Source organism: Apteryx mantelli, chromosome 2 (genome assembly GCF_036417845.1).
Source record: "Apteryx mantelli isolate bAptMan1 chromosome 2, bAptMan1.hap1, whole genome shotgun sequence".
NCBI classification, from domain to species: Eukaryota; Metazoa; Chordata; class Aves; order Apterygiformes; family Apterygidae; genus Apteryx; species Apteryx mantelli.
In genome coordinates this window covers 138,387,399-138,405,766 of record NC_089979.1, presented here as the reverse complement: position 1 = coordinate 138,405,766, position 18,368 = coordinate 138,387,399, and positions in this window count along the sequence as shown.

The window sequence follows — 18,368 nt, the reverse complement described above, 5'->3', positions numbered from 1 at the left end:
CTGAGTTCATTCAGCACAAGGATTCTCTCATAATTCATTAGAAGTGATTCTGACTAATAAAATGCATCAAAGGATAGACTTATAACTGGTCACCATGGAAGAATTTGAAAAATAAACTGTATGAGGAATATGGACCCAGATTTCAACTCTTTTTGGGAGAACTGGTTTAATTAAGTGCAGGCTATATTCTGCTGAAATACAATGTTTGGTGTCAAAAGCCATTAGAGAGTTATTAAGATCTTACAATTTTTTGGCCAGTGGAGAAGTTCCCAATACTGTTATTTTTGTAATGTCTGAGAACATTAACACAGCATGGCAACTGTCACTGTAAAGTAAGTGTGATATTTTTATACAAAGAGATTTCTAGGGAAGATGATGTCATATCTATTCTTCTTACAAGAAGAAATTCTTCATAAATTTTTAATTTTTTTTTAATCAGGAAAGACCCCTGTTATTCAAAATCTAACTCACTGTTGTTAAACCTAGCTGATCCTGCAAAACAGAGGTTGTCTAATGATGGGATATTTCACTCCAAAATCAAAGGTATCCAATGATAGAACATTGTATTGTGGCAAAAGGTGAAAAGATTGCGCAGTTCTGAGAGGTTCATTTGAGAGGTCACTCTTCAGAACACCAAACCTACCTGCTAGTCACACAAAAAGGGAAAGATGCATAACAAAGCAGACACTAAATGGGACAAAAACAATTTGTTTCATTCTCTCAGCAATAACTAAAACCACCTTCTTTTTTCTTCTCAGGACAGGCCACCTACAGGAAGAAAAGGTAAAACATTTTATCCACTAGTAAGGTCAAATTTGCATAATGCCTGCCAAGCCTTCACCAAGAAACTAGTCACCAGCAACCATTAGAGATAAAGACGGTAAGAGACAAAATGTTCTTATTGCTTGAATGCTTTGCTATTATTAAGGAGGAGGGAATGGGATCAAAATAAGCATTACACAGTATGCAACAAGAGTGAGATTAGAGGAGGAAGGACAGCAGAAATGGCATGCAGCAGAACTGCATTGGCAAGAATCTAAACCCAGAACTTATGCAGACAAGCACACCCAAAAACTTTGGGGTGGCCAGCACCACCTGCTCTCTTCTCTCTTCTTCCATCCTCTGTTGAAGTAAATTGATTGTTCGTAATTATGGAAGCAGAAGACAAGAAACAAAATTCTTTATCCTGTTGGTTAGGGCAAGTGCTGTGAATGTTTTGTTATTTTACATTTCAACAGTCTTGAGAGCAAAGCTTCCCTACCTGTCTGCTATGTTACGACAGCTGACCGCACCTTGGATGAATGATTTGAGTGGGAGCTGGCCAGAATGTGGGTACACCTTAGTTCTGCTGCTTTTCTCCATAAAACTTGTGCTCATCAAGAACTTAGTGGCACTGCTGGTATGCTAATGGTTCAACATCATGTAAAGATTTCCTCCTGGACCACAGATTGACTGCATAGATTAACTGCATAAGGTATTCCAGTGAATGGGGACTGTGAGCCAATAATCTGACTTCTTTAAATTAAAAAAAATACATTTGATGTATGCGTGTGTGTGTGTGTGTGTGTGTGTATAAAATATATATAGCTTTTTTTACAATGTAATAGGATGTCACATGTAAAAAAGCCCCCAAAGCAAAAACAGCGACTTCACTCCTTCTACTACTGGGAGGTGAGTATTCAACTAGATTGCTTTTTTTTTTTTTTTTCCTTCCAATCGCATCTCTGATTCAGTGAGAGAGATTTTGACAACAAGAATTAGGACCAATTTCAGCCTTAACTGATTCACATCCCTTCTGGATTTGGTCTCCAGTGCATAAAGATAGAAAATACAATCGGATTAGATTGCTGCACTCCCTTGTTTATTTCACATTATTTCTCATTGTATTGTTTGTCTGGTTTGTTTGTTTTGCCTTTTGTTTCCTGACAAGGCCATTGAAGACTGCCTACAGAGAAACCACTTACTCAAATTGCTCCTCGTGGAGGGAAGGCAGCGTTCTAGAAATGAAGCTTGGAGACTAGGAGCAGGTTCTGCTTTCTCTTCTATGTGGAGACCTTTAATCGACCTCATTGCTGGTTCTGCAAACAGCTGGGGACGGAGTCTGTACCCCGTTCAAATTTCAGAATGTGAACAGAGGGAAGATGATGGTTTTAACCTCAGGATTTTTAGATTATTAATGTTTATCTGAGCACAAGCCAGGCTTATCCTCATACAAGGTACAAATTATAACCCCTGTTCTAAGTGGAATATTTGAGCAGTGGAAAATGCAGGGGGGCAGCAGAGGAAGCAGCTGCGGTGGCTGAGAGAGGACCAATAGGAGCAGCAGCCGAGTGCTGCTAATCTGATCACCACCTTGACCAAGGCACTGAGGCTAAAGCTAGACTCCTGCAAAATGACAGGCAAACAGGTTTACTCTTCACCTCTTGAAAGACCATTACGTCCTCTTGATACACTGTAAAAGCCTGAAACTTTAGATTCCTAAGGTGTCTTGAGTGCCTAAACAAGTTAGGCAAGGTTTCCTGAATTGCTCTCCTGAGCACTTAAATAGCATTTTAGGTTCCCAAGTGCTTGGTTGAGTGCCCACCTTTGAGCTGTGATTAAATTAGACCAAGAGGTTACAGAAAGCTTTGCTCTGCAATTGTCTGCTAGTCAGTAAGGAGGAATCAGCAATTCAAAGGCAAAAATGCTCACCGATAACTGAAAAAAGGACTATGGCAAAGTGCCATTGTTTTCAGTGCTGCGAAGAGGCTGGATGTGTGGCCTTTTAATTATTCTTACTATGAAACCAAGTAGCAACCAGTGGAAGCCTGCTTCCTGTTTCTCAATACTGTCAAATCCAGCTCCAAAAACTCCACATGCCCATCCCTTATTTCCAGAAATAACATTGTACTATCTCTGGATCCAAATTCCTGGCATTGAAACATCATCTGTGGAAATGTTATAGGTGAAAAAAATAGATAGCTGAGTCCTGAAAGCATCTTCAAGCCAGGGTAATGTTAGGAAAGAAAAATTCTCCCTGTCTCTGTAGGTTAACATCCTGTTAGGCTAATATGTACCATTTTATAGAACAACACAGTTACACAGCTAAGAACAGATATGGTACTTTACTTTTGACCACATTTTTATACATAGAACATTTGGCTTAATTAAAAGATAGGAATAATTTTTCTCAGTGTCTCTCACAACCTAAATTCTATATTTTAGCAGATCTATCTACAAATCTTATTTTTATTATCTACGCCTTGTTTACATGCTCCCTGATCCTTCTGACTTGTATCAGAAGGGCTGCTTGCTCTCTGTGTTCCACCTCTCCTTGCCATCAGGTATAGTCTGAATGAACTGCATGAAGAATTCAAGATATCTAGGAAACTAAGAAACAGTAATTGTAGGAAAGGGTTTGTTTTTTTAATGAGGTAATCCTACATTCATTAAAAAGTTATATAAAAACTAAAAAACAGGTTTCATTATTTAGAGCTGAGGAAATGATTTCAGAAATCCAGTTTTCTCCATCACCTTTTTTAAATGTCTTTGCCTGTCAATGGTTATTTATTAATTTTTTATTTTTCCTGAGGTAGTTGCTCATTAGGAGAAGGACACTATGTTATATGGTAACTCATAGTTGAGAAGAGGAATAACAGCTCTTCTGTGATGGAGAATCATTTTTAGTTTAGATCTAACTTTTACAGAAAAAGAAAGAAAGAATAGTAATGCAGTTAAAATTGTTATACACACACTTAGTTCCCACCCCTTCCTGGTGTCAGGCTCACCCTTCCACCGCTCCTCTGGGCCCTAAGGTCCGTGGTTTCACTCTGGTAGTGGTGGGAATGTTACTGTGAGTTGCCAGCATCTGGAGTCCTTCACTGGGGGAATATGATGTTTGCATTGATGTTTCTTCCTCCTCATTCTAGGATCCACTTGGGGTCATTTTTATACATTTACTAACACACTTTTGCACATCTGCTCCTTCTTCATTGGTCTGCACTTCACCTTACACTACATATGATGCCTTTTACATGTTAGATGTTCTCTTAAAACTAATTTTGTCCAGCTTCAGGTCTACATTTCTTTAACTGACCACGAAGGAGTTGTTTATAGGCGTGGGATCTCCACTGCTGGCCTGTGCCCCATCTCTTACCCTCCTGTGCTTGTACTTCTCTACACTGCATCCTGTCTTCACTTCTCAAGGCCTCTGCTATTGTACCAGGGCTGTATTTCTTTTTTACACTGCATCATTATGTTAAAGTCATAAATACCTCATTCTACATAAAATAACTGCTTGTCACTGCTGTCTATATAAAACTATGGTTGTACTATACAAAGATAAACAGTAAAATAAATTAGCCTCAGACATCTAGTCAATTAGATAAATTGCTGTCATAGCTAAACCAAATAAAGGAAAGCTGGAGGCAGGTCCAGTAAAGTTCAGACTGAGCAATCCTGACAATCCTTGCAAATTCTGTATAAAGCTTATGGCCTGCTACTAGCATTTGCAATACTGTATTACAGGGCTATGTGGTTATACCATCATATCTGCATTTTAATTATTTCTCTTTTTGTTGCATCTTGCCTGAGAAAACCATAAGGAAAACTGAACATTCATATAATGATATTATAAGATATTGGGTCATTATTCTGTGCAGTAAGGTCTCAGCAATTCAGTTGCTGAGTAATAGCTCACAAAAAGCCTACATTTGAAACTCATCACAAGCATAGCCTACCTCTGGTTAGTGTGCATATTATTATTATTATTATTATTTTTCTTCCTGCTACATCACTGTGGCCAGAAAACCTTTCTTTTTTTATAGTGTGTTATTTTCCCCCTTTCTGCGAGTGCGAAATGTCCTGTACAAATACTGGAACATACAGTACATACATAAATACAGTAAGAAGGGATGAAGCTAAAGTATATGCCAGTAAATGGGTTAGCAATTGTGGGAAAAGCTGTGTTTTTTCAAGTATTTCTCAGTGCAGTGCATACTGACACCAGCCTCCTGACTGAATTCAGACAGTAAACTCTGCATGAGAGGACGCTGGCATCCACGCGATGTGCTTCTTCCTCTGACGAACATGATGTCTTTTGGGAGCAAATGAACCAGTCTTTCTGTTTGCAAATATTTCAAAAGTAAACTTGGTCATAAGAGGCATGAAGATAATTCGATGTTAAATTCATTAAAGTGGGTAAAGGGATGAAAAACTTCAGTGATTGTAATGAAGTCACTTTTAACAGCATACAAATGCAACTAATTCTAGACAAAGATGAATCAGCTGAGCTTTCAATCTGAGAAGGTGTTGCCAAGGCAGCTGCATTCAGCTCTGAAGGGGGAACTGATTTTTGTCATTCCTCTACCTCAACCAACAGCGAGTGCATCTAATTTGGTTACTGTAATGAGCTATTTCGAACTTACTGTAATAAAGACTAACCCAAACTACTTTAAACTAGGTGTCTTAAGTACTGATAAGAATGTAGTCACAGCCACCTGGAGCTTAGCTCTGGCTGTAAAGTGTGCTTGAGCTCTTTTATTGCTATAGTAATGCTACTACCGGTATCTGAGACAACTAGGGTAACTCTAACTCTCATGAGTTAACACTATGTTACAGATACTGCACAGTACTATAGAGGACACTGGAAAGGGATTTCTGAATTTTTCTGAATTCTGAAATTTGTCTGAATCCAAAGATTGTTGGCTTTAATTTGGGCTCTGTAAATAGGAAGTGTTTCTAAGGGAGAAAAGACAGGAAGGAGTAAATTCAGGACTATTACCCGAATGAAGAAAAATCACTTTAGGATCCAGTGAATCATTTCCTACACAGCTTACAAAGACTGAAATGAGGAGACGCTTAGGAGTTTGATGCATGTGGTGCATCAAGTTGCAGCTGCCTACTTTCACCTACTTAGGTGAACATTGTTCTCCTGATCAAGACCTGAACTACAAATGGTGTTTTTGGTTTCTTTCCAATGTGGCTTCATTTCTGGATGAGCCAAATTTTATGAAAGGAAAAGTTCATATTCCTTTTTGTCCAAGTAGATAGAGACATTATTGCAGACCTAGTAAATCCATGCCTTACATATTCTTCATGTTTTGCACTGTTCTTTGAGGTGACGTGTTTGGTTTGATATTTATGGCCTGTAGGAGATCTGAAAGCAGTATTTATTTCCTGCTTTGGCAGAGAGGAGGAAAGATCTTCTTAGGCTTCTCCAGAGCTGTTACATAATTTTTTTCAGTTGTTATACAGGGTTCCAAATTACCTGTATTAACTAAGGAAATGGGCCGAGCTGTTCTAGAGGATAGCTGGATGAAGAGTCTGGTTTAATGAGGAGCAGTTGTACAAAATGGAAACCAGATGTTACAGCAATAAAGAATAGGATGGGGAGTAGTAAGGAATACATTATAATTCTGCTATACCAATAAATCAACGATCTGATCTCTCAGCTACAATACTGTGATTCTTACTCAGACTCTAAAAGGATGTTGAAAGACTAGGGAGAGGTCAGAGAGAGGTGACAAGAAACAATACAGGGAGAAATACTTTACCCTGAGAACAGTTTTAAAACCTAGCAATGTTTATGTTAGAAAAACTGCAAATAGAGTGAACTTAATAGTTGAATAGTTTAGTAATTTAGATTGTCTCTTCTTCCCCTTCTCATGACAGAAGTTGAAAGGAACTGTCACATTCAGTGTGACGAGTCCTTGAATTGATGGATTTAGCAAGGCTCAAGGAGGAACTGAACAAGTTTATTGTAGTAAACAGTACTAACAAGAAGATATTAGAAGGGATATAAAACTTTGTGAATCAGGATTTGACCCCTCCCCAGCAACTAAGGATTAACACAAGTTTTTTGGGGGGATCAAATTATCCCCATCCCCATTCTTCAGCACTGGAGCTGACCTCAGGGCAGGTCCAGGACTCCTTGTTCCTCTGGTGTGGGAGCTTAAGAAATTCTTATGCTGACAGTGTGCACACAGCTGTAATGTCTCAAAAGAGCTCCCATTTTTGTAATATTGGGCACTTTCAATGCACACTCTAATAATTTATTCTCTCATTTCATGACCTTTTCTTTATCTGCTATATCTTTTTTGAGATAGTGCAACATATTTGAACAAATTATTCTTTTTACCTCAGTTTATATTACTACAGAATTTTAAAATGATTTTCAAGTCTGGATTTAAAACATAATTTTTAAAAAATTTCTGCTGTATTATAATCATGTTTTTTGCTGATTTGTCTACAATATGTTCATATCTTTTTCCTAAGTGTTTACAATTTTAGAATCCAGCAATATGTAGGAGTAATTCAAATTATTATGCCTCTTGCCTCCTTAAATCTGGTAGTTCTGTAGTACAGCTTGTTACTTAGCTGATGCTTCTGCTACTAATTAGAAACTGCAAATCAAAGCCTAATTATGCATCTCAGCGATGAAAACTGTGCAATACCAAGGAGTAGGTGGATTAAACTGTTTAATACTTGACACAGACTGTGGAATAAAAAATAGAACAGTGAGAGCATGTTTGAGGAATTGTGAAAATAAGGTTCAGATGGCACAGACTGGAAATTTTGTTATGCTGTTTAGGCAATGCTATCTTGCTTTTTTATGCTCTCTTCTCCATAGCCTTCCACAACCTTCTCCTTTTTAGACACAGAGATTTCCACAGTTGACTGTGTCACCTAGAAACTATATCAACAAAAGGTGGGTTACTCTGCAACATATCACCTTTTTTACTACAACTATCAGCCTTGTCAGTGCACATCACATTGAAGTTTCACCAGCTTAGTTTCATATTGGTTAAGAGTGATTTAAATTAGTCAGTCCATTCATGAGGTTACACTCAGTGCAATCTTGGCATGTGTTGATTTAACCTGAGAAGAAAATGACTGGAAAAATGTCTATGAAGTGCGAATTGAATTATAGGAGACAAACTTATCACATCTCTTGTTTTGTGGAGTTGCAATCGCACCTTTAATTAAACTAGAGCAGGTCTGAATAGGGAAAAGACCTTTAACTTCAGATGTAATATGTACCACCATACAATCTGTCACAGAGAACTAATGTGTTGGACCCAGTGGCTCCAAGCAGAATTAGTATAAATTTCACTATTAGCTTATGAAAACATGACACATAGGCAGTAAGATTTTCTTTGAGGCCATATTGCAGACTGTATTCAGTCAAACATTTATATGCAGATGATTTCCCAAGTAATAGTATATTCAGATGGTACAGACGGGAAATTTTGTTATGCTATTAAGGCAATGCTATCCTGCTTTTTTATGCTACCTTCTCCAGGAAAATGGTTCCTGATACAGAATCTTCTTTCTAAATTTTTCTGATTCTTAATTTTCCTTTTCAAAATTGCTTGAATTTGAAGAAATTGCTCAAGTTGTGTCCACCTTTTATTTATTTAGCCTACAGTAATGCATGCAATCTGCAGGATTTAGAACTGCTAACAATAGTTGAATGTCATGCAGCCTTCTACACAAATATGCAAAGTTTTGAAGATTTTCACTTGCTTGATGAACTTTTTTTGCTAGTTCATCCCATGGAGTAGCAAATTTTAACTACTCTAAAATGTGGAAAGCAAATTTCAAATTTATATTCCTTGTTACTCATGCCAATAATATGATTCTGAGATTTCCAACTTTGGCACATGAATTTATCACATTATTGTTGAATCCAATACAGACAGCTCCAATTACAAATATGAAAATCTCCAACTAACTGCTCATAAAATACCTTTCAGCCAAGAAATTGTCCTATAAATACATAAACACAACTATACTGGATAAAAAACACAATAAAGAAATTGTAACCTGTTTGTGAATCAAAGGGAAGAGTAAAACTCAACCAATTATTCTTTATGGTGTATTCATGGAAACCTTTTGGCCACTCTTGGGCAGAGCTGTGCATTGCTTTTGTAGGTGTGGTAAATATGCATATATCATATTGATACATATGGCTGCCCTTCTATCACAGAAGGGCAGCCAAATTTTCTGACAAAAAAGTAGGTGATTAGGAAAGCTAAAAATAACATACCACACAACCACACAACATTCATCTAGCTGACTCAAGGATATTTAGTAATATTGGATTTAATAATTATGGATGTACCATGGCTAGGTGGGATTAATCCTTCTCCTAACAATAGCTGATGGGACTTGGGCTCCTGTGCCATGTGTTGTGGACTTTGTTGAATGGTTATTGACATTCTCTACTACATCCAGTTCTTACACCTCTATTTGTAGTGAGAGGTTGGTATTTTAAAAGTTGTAAAAAAAATTAGGTGAATTCTGAAGTTCTCTAGGAATCCCTCTTGTAAATTCCATATAAATGGAAAAGAAGAATATACCTGGAAGGGGAATTCAAATGTATAAAATTCATGTCTGTATGTCACTTCACTTATCAAAGGAAACTCAGAATTTGCATTAAAGACGTTAGTCAGTTTGGCTCCACAGAGGTCAAGAATGGACGAAGTCAACTAAATAAAGATTGCTCTAAGGAGTGGTTCTGAGTTTTATATAATAACCAATTAATAGAAACAGAGTGGGGGGATCCATAACTCTCCTGAAAAACATTTGACTCCTAGGTTACAGTCATGCTCACTGGTATTCTTTCTCTTGCCTCATTAAACTCTGATTTAGACTCTGTATAGTAACTGTTTCAACAAGAAGGGTGGGCAGTGTTGTTTTGCTTTTCTCCTTTGCCCGTACATCCAAAATAACCTCTGAACTGATGGTTAGGAAACTTTTCTAGATGGGAAACATGGGCTCAAATTCTTCAAGATGAAGAAGAAAATTCATGCATCTCTCATTTCCTGGTTAGATCCTCTAACTACCTGGAAATTGTATAAAATTATACAATATTCTAATGTATAAAATATACATTTTCTGTTTGGAAAATTTTAAGCAGCTGCATATTGAATGTACTGACTTTAGGCGATTCTTTGCTGTTTTGTATTGCCCTGAAAGCCTCTCTAAAGGCATTAGCTAAGGAGCCAAGAAGCCTAATTTTGGCTTTCATGCTAGGAACCAGTCAGCAACTGTATTGCCCAACTTTTATGCTACTAGAATGAATCCAAAAAGATTTAATCCCTCTCTGTGAAACCACAAATGGTTCTTAGTTGATTTGTGTAATATGTCCCATGCTTTTATTCGCTCAAAGCATATACAGGAAGCAATATATGGTTTACAAGACAACCAGGCACCTGAGTTGAATGAAATTCAAAAACAAGGTGCATATAACTAGTCTAATCAATGACAAGCAGTCACTAAATCTGACGAATTATTTTGCTGCCCCTAGGAACAGAAACAATAGCTTTTGTCATCCCTCTGGCTCTGTGACATGGAACACCGATGACATGTGCACTGGGAGAGACACTTATCATGCCATAGAGAAATTTCAGCATCTCTATTCACAGATGGGGTCTATGCAATTATGGCAGGGAATGCCAGGTAAAGAAAAACATTCTTGTCATGCACTAAAAATTGTAGTTCTTTCCCATGCTGTTTCTAGGTGTGTCAAGGGGATTTGTCTTTTCCAGTGCACAGTTAAAAACAAATGCTGTTTTCACTTAGTACCTTTTTTATTTCTAATAGCATCACTGAAAGCTGTGCATGTTGAAGGGGTACATAGACTCAGCAGTCAGATGGAAGACAAAGTAAAAAGATATATGTAGCCGCAACAAAATAGAAAGGAAGATAGTAACATCTGGTCTCTGTTCATTCTATTACAGTAACTAGTAAAATATGTGACTATTCTTCAGGCTTTCTATAAGTTAATTAGGCAGTAAAATTATTATTTTAATGGGAAAAAAGTCCTTTAAGAAGCACAAATTCTCTTTTGATCCTATTGCTATTAGAAAAGCCTTTCCAGCTGACTTGCTCAATCTGAACAATGCTTTCCCCCCCTAGTTTGAATGTGATCCAAAGAAATGTCTGTGCCCAGTGCTAATTAACTAACACTCCATCAATAGGCACTTTGCACTTGAACTAAATAATATTTGATAGTTTGATAGCCTTATGCCTTCTGCTTTGATAGCATCTAGTGAATATTTTCGCTGGTGTTTACTTTTATTCTCCCACCACTGAAAGTAACAAAGAGAGAGCTAACTTTGGTTCACCACCAAATCTTTTAGTCTCTGCCTCCCTTCCTTCTCACACTAAAAAAGTGCTTATATTTGATATGGGAAGAGATAAAAATTGCTGCTGATAATTCTGAAAAATAAGTAAAATGGTGTATCCTGTGTATAGAGAAACTATTTTTACACCGCTACTGGCTTTTCCTAAGTTACTTTTTAAATACATAATCCTGAACTGGTCTTTGAATTTGCTTTCTATTTCTGCTTCTCTGTTAAAACAGTAAAATCTTGTCTTTTTTAACGGTAAATGAGGTTGGTAGACTTCAAGGTTTATCTTCATCAAGTTCTTCCAGTCAAAGTTTCAGTCCTTTTCTTCTGAGCTTATTGGTTACAGTAGCACAGTAAGCCTGGCTCTTCTTTCATTTTGTACATTTTCAGAATTCATGACTCCATCTCGACCCATGATAGACAGTGTCATGTAGATCTTTACTCATGCTGTTATTGAAAATAACACAATATTATTAGAACTTTCAGGTAACAAGTGAGTTTGGGGGCAACTGTAGTTTGGGGCTTACCCTCCTCTCTCTGATCCTCAGTCACTCTCATCTCCATAGGCTGAGTCCTTCACTCGTGCTTGTGCTAGAAGCACTGAATGAATGCTCCTGTTGTTCAGTCTCTGCTAAGGCACACAGAATTTCCTCAACCAGTGCAACCCCTTCCCTTCCCCTCCCCTCTCCAGGGGCACCTACCCATCTCCACAGTTCCCAGATACAGGCAGTTTTGATCTGGCACTTTGTTGGACAATATCAGCTGTCTGTCACTTAGGCCTAAAACCTGGGGATTATGTTTGGTTCAGATCACTACCAGCTTATATCTTAAATCTTGCTGATTCAGCTTGTAAAATATCTCTAGGACATTACTTATCTTTCCATAAAGTGAAATAATTTGTGGTTTCTTGACTCTTCTACTATACTCTCCTGAGATCTGCCTAGTATGTGTTATACCACCTGAGACCTCTGAGGCATTCAGTTCTTCTGGTAAACTCAGAGTTCATGTATCAACAAACTGTACCAGCCTCCTTACGGAGAGCACTTATCATTTGTTTCTAAAATACAACTAGAGAAAAATGTGTCCTTTTGTAGTCCAAGCCAGTAGTCAGAAAAGCTCCTCAGTTCTGAATTCAGAAATGCATCCAGGTGCCTTACTGTCCTGAAAAAGTTCACACCCAAATCTTTCATGTCTCAGGAGCACCCTACCTATAAGGATGTTGGCTAAGCTGATGATCTCTACTCCTTTGACAGAAGTATAACAGCAGTACAGAACAGAAAGCCAGCCCCATGGGCTAGAAAGAGAAGATAAAATGGAACTTCATCAGTGCATTCAGTTAAGAGGTACTGTTAGTCTATTTAATATTGAACAGATACTTGATAAACTATAGAACTAATTTCTGGGACAGGGTCCAAAACCTAGGCCTCTACCACGTAATAACTACACTAACCACCAATCTATGCAATTATGTTCTTTCATATGGGAGTGAAAGTGAGGACTGAGTATAGGAGGAATACAGAAGCATCTCCCAGGCATGTTGGCATGGCATTAGGAAGGCCAAAGTTCAGCTGGAGTTGGAAACAAGAAAGCCTTCTACAGGTACATTGGCAGCAAAAGGGAGACCAAAGAAAATGTAGGTTCACTGCTGTATCATCAGGCTAAAGACTTTGTGATGAAAAGCATGTAAAAAAAGAGGCACCTTTGCTTAGTGTCTTCTGTGCTTTAGTGGCATCTGCTCTCACATCTCCCAGGTCTCAGTGCCTATTAGAAAAGTTTGGGGGAGAGAGGTGCTACCCATGGTAGAAAAGGACAAAATTAGGGACTACTTCAGTAAGCTGGACATATACAAGTCTGGGACCAGACTGGGTTCCTTCAAGTGTGCTGAGGGAGCTAGCCAATGTCATTGGTAAGGGCATTGTCTGTTATCTTTGAAAGGTTGTGGCAACTGGGAGAGGTCCCCAATGGCTGAAGAAAGGCAGTGTTATGCTTATCTTTAAAAAAGGCAAGAAAGAGAATCTGGGGATCTGCAGGCTGGTCAGCATCACTTCAGTACCCAGGAAAATTACTGATCAAGTCGTCCTGGAAGCTTTTTCCATGAGGAAGGAAGGACAAGAAGAAGGAACAGTCAGTGCACATCTAACAATGGCAGATTGTGCCTGACCAGGACTTGAATTCCTTCTATGATGAATATGACTAACCCAGTGGATGTGGAGAGAACAGTAGATATCATTTACCTTGACTTCAGCAAGACTCTTGTTATAGTTTCCTATAGTATCCTTTATCCATTTGGATGGGTAAAGTACAAGGTGGGTGGAGAATGGGCTGGACCAACAAAGGTCCATTCCAACCAATTGCAAGTGACATATCTCAATTGTCAATAATGGGACCGACTATGCTGCACATCTTCATTGACAGCCTGAATGATGCGATTGGATGAACACTCACCAAGTTTGCAAATGACACCAGCTGGGGGAGTAGTTTGCACACTGGAAGGAAATGCTACCATTCAGAAGGATCTCAATAAACTGAGAGAATGGATCAACGCTTCAGGCTGAAGGGACCTCAGGAGTCTCTAATCCAGCCTCTTGCTCCAGCCTCTTGCTCCAAGAAGCATCAGCTATGAGATACCAGGTTGCTCACATCTAGTCAGGTCTTAAAAACCTCCAGGATAAAGACTGCACAATCTCTCTGGACAATCTGTTCTAAAGCTTGACTGTCCTAAAGGCAGAAGACATACAGAGACAGACCAAGGGAAATGGATTTGTTTAGCCTGGCAAAGGGCAGATATAATTTCAGTCTTCCACTACCTAATGGAGAGTTATAGAGAAGATAAAGCCAGAGTGTTCTCAGAGGTGCACAGTGAAAGGACAAGAAACAACAGTCAGAAGTTGCACATAAAGAAAGTTGACATAAAGAAAAAAAAAATCACAGTGTGAGTGATCAAGCATTGTCAGAGGCTATGGAATCTCCAACCTTGGAAATTTTCAAAACTTCTGGACAAGGCCTGAGCAACCTGATCTAACTATGATATTAGCCCTGCTTTGAGCAGGAGGTTGCACTAGACAACCTCCAGAGGTCCCTTCCCACTTAAAATTTTGTATGATTCTAGGCTTTTTGTGTATATAGGATCCTGAATTATTTTCTGCACAGTGACAAAGCTTCAGTGGGGGGGCAGGGGGTGGAAAGTGGCCTCATTCAGCCTCCTGCAAAATGGAGGAGGTGGGTTTATAACTTTTCAGGCTTCCCAAGACCTGGGACCTTCAAGAAGAAGAGTTCTAACCACCACCTCCTGTAGAAAAGCCATGTTACAAGAAAAGTGCGAGCCTTTCTGTAAAGGGATCTTTTGAATAGCTCCTTTTATTTCAGGAGAGAATTTCAAGCTGTGGATCCCAGACAGATAAGGGTGCTTGTGCTCCTGTGCTTCACATTCCTCACATGGGAGTTTTAAGTAAAAGACCCTATAACTGCTTAGCATTATCCTTTTTCTGTTTTTTTTTTACTGTGAGGTATTGGCTTGCCTCTGTAGTGGATTCAGCCTAGAGATCAGGCATCAGTTAGGCCTGTCTTATGGAAGAAATCATTATTGGCTCTAGATTCAAGCCATTAAGTAGTGTAACATCAGTAAGAGAGTTAAAAGTGCACAGCAAAACATTCCTCTGAAGTTTATCTTATGTCTTTTATAATCTCTTTTGCTGGCAAGGTTTATGGTTAATTTCAAATCTTAGAATACATGGACCAGAGTCCTACTTGTATGCAAACCTTCTGCAAATAGCTTTCAATATAATTGAAGCACATTGCTTGTTAGTTTTGGCTGATTTAAATCCAAACGAAGACTGATAATGTTCTTCCTGCATCAATGAGTGAATTGACTGTTTGATCTATTAATTAAAGGACAGTGGTTCATGAAGACACTTTGTCTGTTGAGAATGTGTTTGGTAAAATTATTTATTTGACTTGAGTCTATTCCAGACTGTCTTAGTTTGTGGTTTAGGCTTTAGTATTACAAGTGAAACATGTCTGTTACCTATATCAACCAGGAATACATTATATAAGTGTGAAATGAACTTTTCCCCCTCCAGTTTGCTGATGTGAGAGGCTAGGGTAGGAAATTCTCACAGCTGGCAGACAAAGAATTACTGTATTTGCAGAGTGGTTGGAAACACAAATGTTGATTATTTCAGTGAAAGAATTTAATTAGGGTTCCGAAAGAACAGGATATTACTGACATCACTGGCAAAATGAGCAAAGTAATACAGAATTTACCATTGCAGTAGTTCTCTCTTAATGATGCCATTATTAGAATTTGGCTGGCATCCTGAAATGCGTACAATAGCTTGGCAATAGAATAACGATTTGGAAATTGCAGATGTAAGGCAAAGATGTGAAAGCCAAAGGTCTACTGAAAAGAAGTCCAAATCAAGCATTTGTAGTGACTCCCAAATTCATGGATCTGTAATGGACTGATTCTTCAAGACTGCAACATACAGCAAAATTAAAAAAAAAATCACTGGGCTTTCTTAGTCTCACTTTCCCACAGGCAAGCTTTGATTCCTTTCTAGCTTTACCTCCTTGTATTACAAAAGTTTTATCTTGTGCTGCGTCTGTGATCAAGTTAACACATTTCTCTATTATGTCCTGCACCAATGCTCCTTTAAGTAAAAGAAAGAAACAAGGGATAGGGAGTCTGCATGAGTCCCTGTTATAGGGTCTTTTACAGATATTCAGTTCTCAGTGGCGGTCCATGCCCTGCCTTAGTGCAGTTTCAGGGCTGCTCTACATTGCATCACTCAAAAAATGTCCCTAGTAAAGCCACGTCAGGGGAGACTCCTTTCTTGCTCTGATACAATTCATTCTTTCCTGACACACTTGGCAGCATAGGTGATACAGCCATAAAACCTGGCTCTATTTGTACTTCTGACAATTAATTTGAACTGTTGCATATAGTCAGATTGCATCCATTCTTTGGCATTTGAGCAGTGCAGTAGGATCTAGTTCATATAATGTGAACTAGATGTGCTTACCTAAAATAAGAATTGATCAAAAATGTATAAAATGAATGTTTTTTACACTGAATAATGCCAATTCATTAAAGTTGTGTGAACTGGATTTTTTTTTTTTTTTGGCCAGGAAGGGTTGATTTCTTGTTAAGAAAGAGTTTGGAAATTGGCAAAGCATCTTAATTTATAATAATATTTTAAAGAATAGGTCAAAATCAAAATGAAACTTTCAAAATTCTGGTTGGACCAAGCATTTTGCTGTTAATTGAGTTACTGAGTTTTTAAACTGTCTGAATTTAGATTGGCAAATGAAACCCTAAACATTTTTATTTTCAATTCTTGTTAAAACAGTGAGGGAGTGCATATATAGGGTTGAATTAAAAAGAAAAGAGATATTTAGATGAACAACATGGAATGAAAGAATGAAGAGAGGATATCTAATCTATAGTTGGAGCTTATAAATTCTAGCTTATACATTCTCTCCTCACACTCCCTTTCTTTCTCCTCTCCAACAGAGGAGATATGGGCTGGTATGCTGGTATTTGAAACAACTGCTTTTAACAGAAGCATTTATAGGAGAGATTGAATTTGGATACTGTTTTAGGAAAAAATATTTGAAATGGAATTACATTTGATAGTCATATGAAGCTAATATTAGCTTTAGTAACCAGGAAAGGAGAAATGTTTTGAAGAACTTCTTGTGGTATGAATATCCCAAAATACTTTGGATTGTACTTCACATTGAATAGATCCCAGTGATTCTTTAAATTTAATTTCAGTCTAATAATAAATTGCAGTGAATTCCCCCTTGCCCTTCATCACTTAACGTAAAGTAATAGCAGATAACAAAGACCTTTTGGTCCTATGTGCAGCTACTTTTAATGCCAAATTCCCTATCACATTTTCTGTTGCTGAGATTATCCAGACTATGATTATGTTCTGACTTTGCTCTGCTCTGTTTGAGCCTGCAGTCTCTATTTTAGGAGTGGAGCAGTGCGGTTCCCTTCACTCATTTGCCTGCAGCATTTCCCTGTTTGCTGAAGCTCAGCAAGGCCATGCTTTTGCTGGTTCCCCCTACCCTCACCTATGGATCTGAAGCAAATTAAAATAAATGTTCCCTTCAAGGGGATTCTGACTAACCTCTTCCCAATTCCTAATTCAGGTGTACCATGCTAATTCCTGGTAAATTAGAGAAATACTGGAGGCTGGCTTTCCAACTATTTATAAACCGAAGATTTGTATGACAATTAACCATCTGTCAGTCAGGGTTGTCATAGTCACAGCAAGATTAGTTAAATAATGTGTCATTTCCCAAATTTTATGCAAATAAACTCATTTTTGCTTTCACAAACAACTATACAGTTCATGCTAAGAAGATAATATGACATAGATAGAATTTGGGCCAACATTTGTTCAGCCTCTGAACATATCTGAAATAATGACTAGAAGTCTTCAGGACTTATTTCTTCACTCTGTGGAAGAACTGGGTAGAGTTTGTACCTTGCCTTAGATCTGAGAGTAGCTGAATATGTTATGTCCCAGGGGCGACTGCAGAAGTCTGTAGGACTCTCAGCAACCAAATTGCTCGCAGTACTGCATTGATGCTGGCTATGTCAGTATCAGGTGTGGCTTGCTTGGATTTCTTTTTGCCTGCCAGCTGATTGAGAAGTCTAATCAATATTACTAGTATCACCTATGAAGTGAGAGTAATCTTTGAAGCTATTATGACGTGAAACAGTTTCAGAAAACTTCAAAGGCCTGTTTAGCTATTTGGTGACAGTACAGTGCTTTGCCATGAGGGATGCCAGATAGCTTTAGGAGAACAAGCCCCGAGGGTTTTATTAAGACCTAGCTGAGTTACTATATGCATTATAATTGCAACATCCAGAAATACAAAAAGAAAGTGGAAATGTGCCTTAGGCTCAAATAAAGTAAATAAAATCTATTTTAATGTTTTTTTCTTAAGAAAACAGTAGAGCCTCGAACCTTGACTTCTCTGTTGTTTTTATTTTGTGTCCAGCAAAGCTCATTGCATGATCATTATAATTAATAGTTAAATGCTTGCTTACGACAAAAAGCCCTTGTCTCAGAAAGGCTGATTTTTGTAATGACTTCAGTTATTGCTTCTTATACCCTAAACTGTAACTGCCCTTTTAGTATTGTTATCTGGGAAAGCCCTGGTAGTATCCATGTACTTGATAGATATTTAATAGCTGTGCAGAGGGGCTACTAAAGATTCATTGTCAGTCCCTTA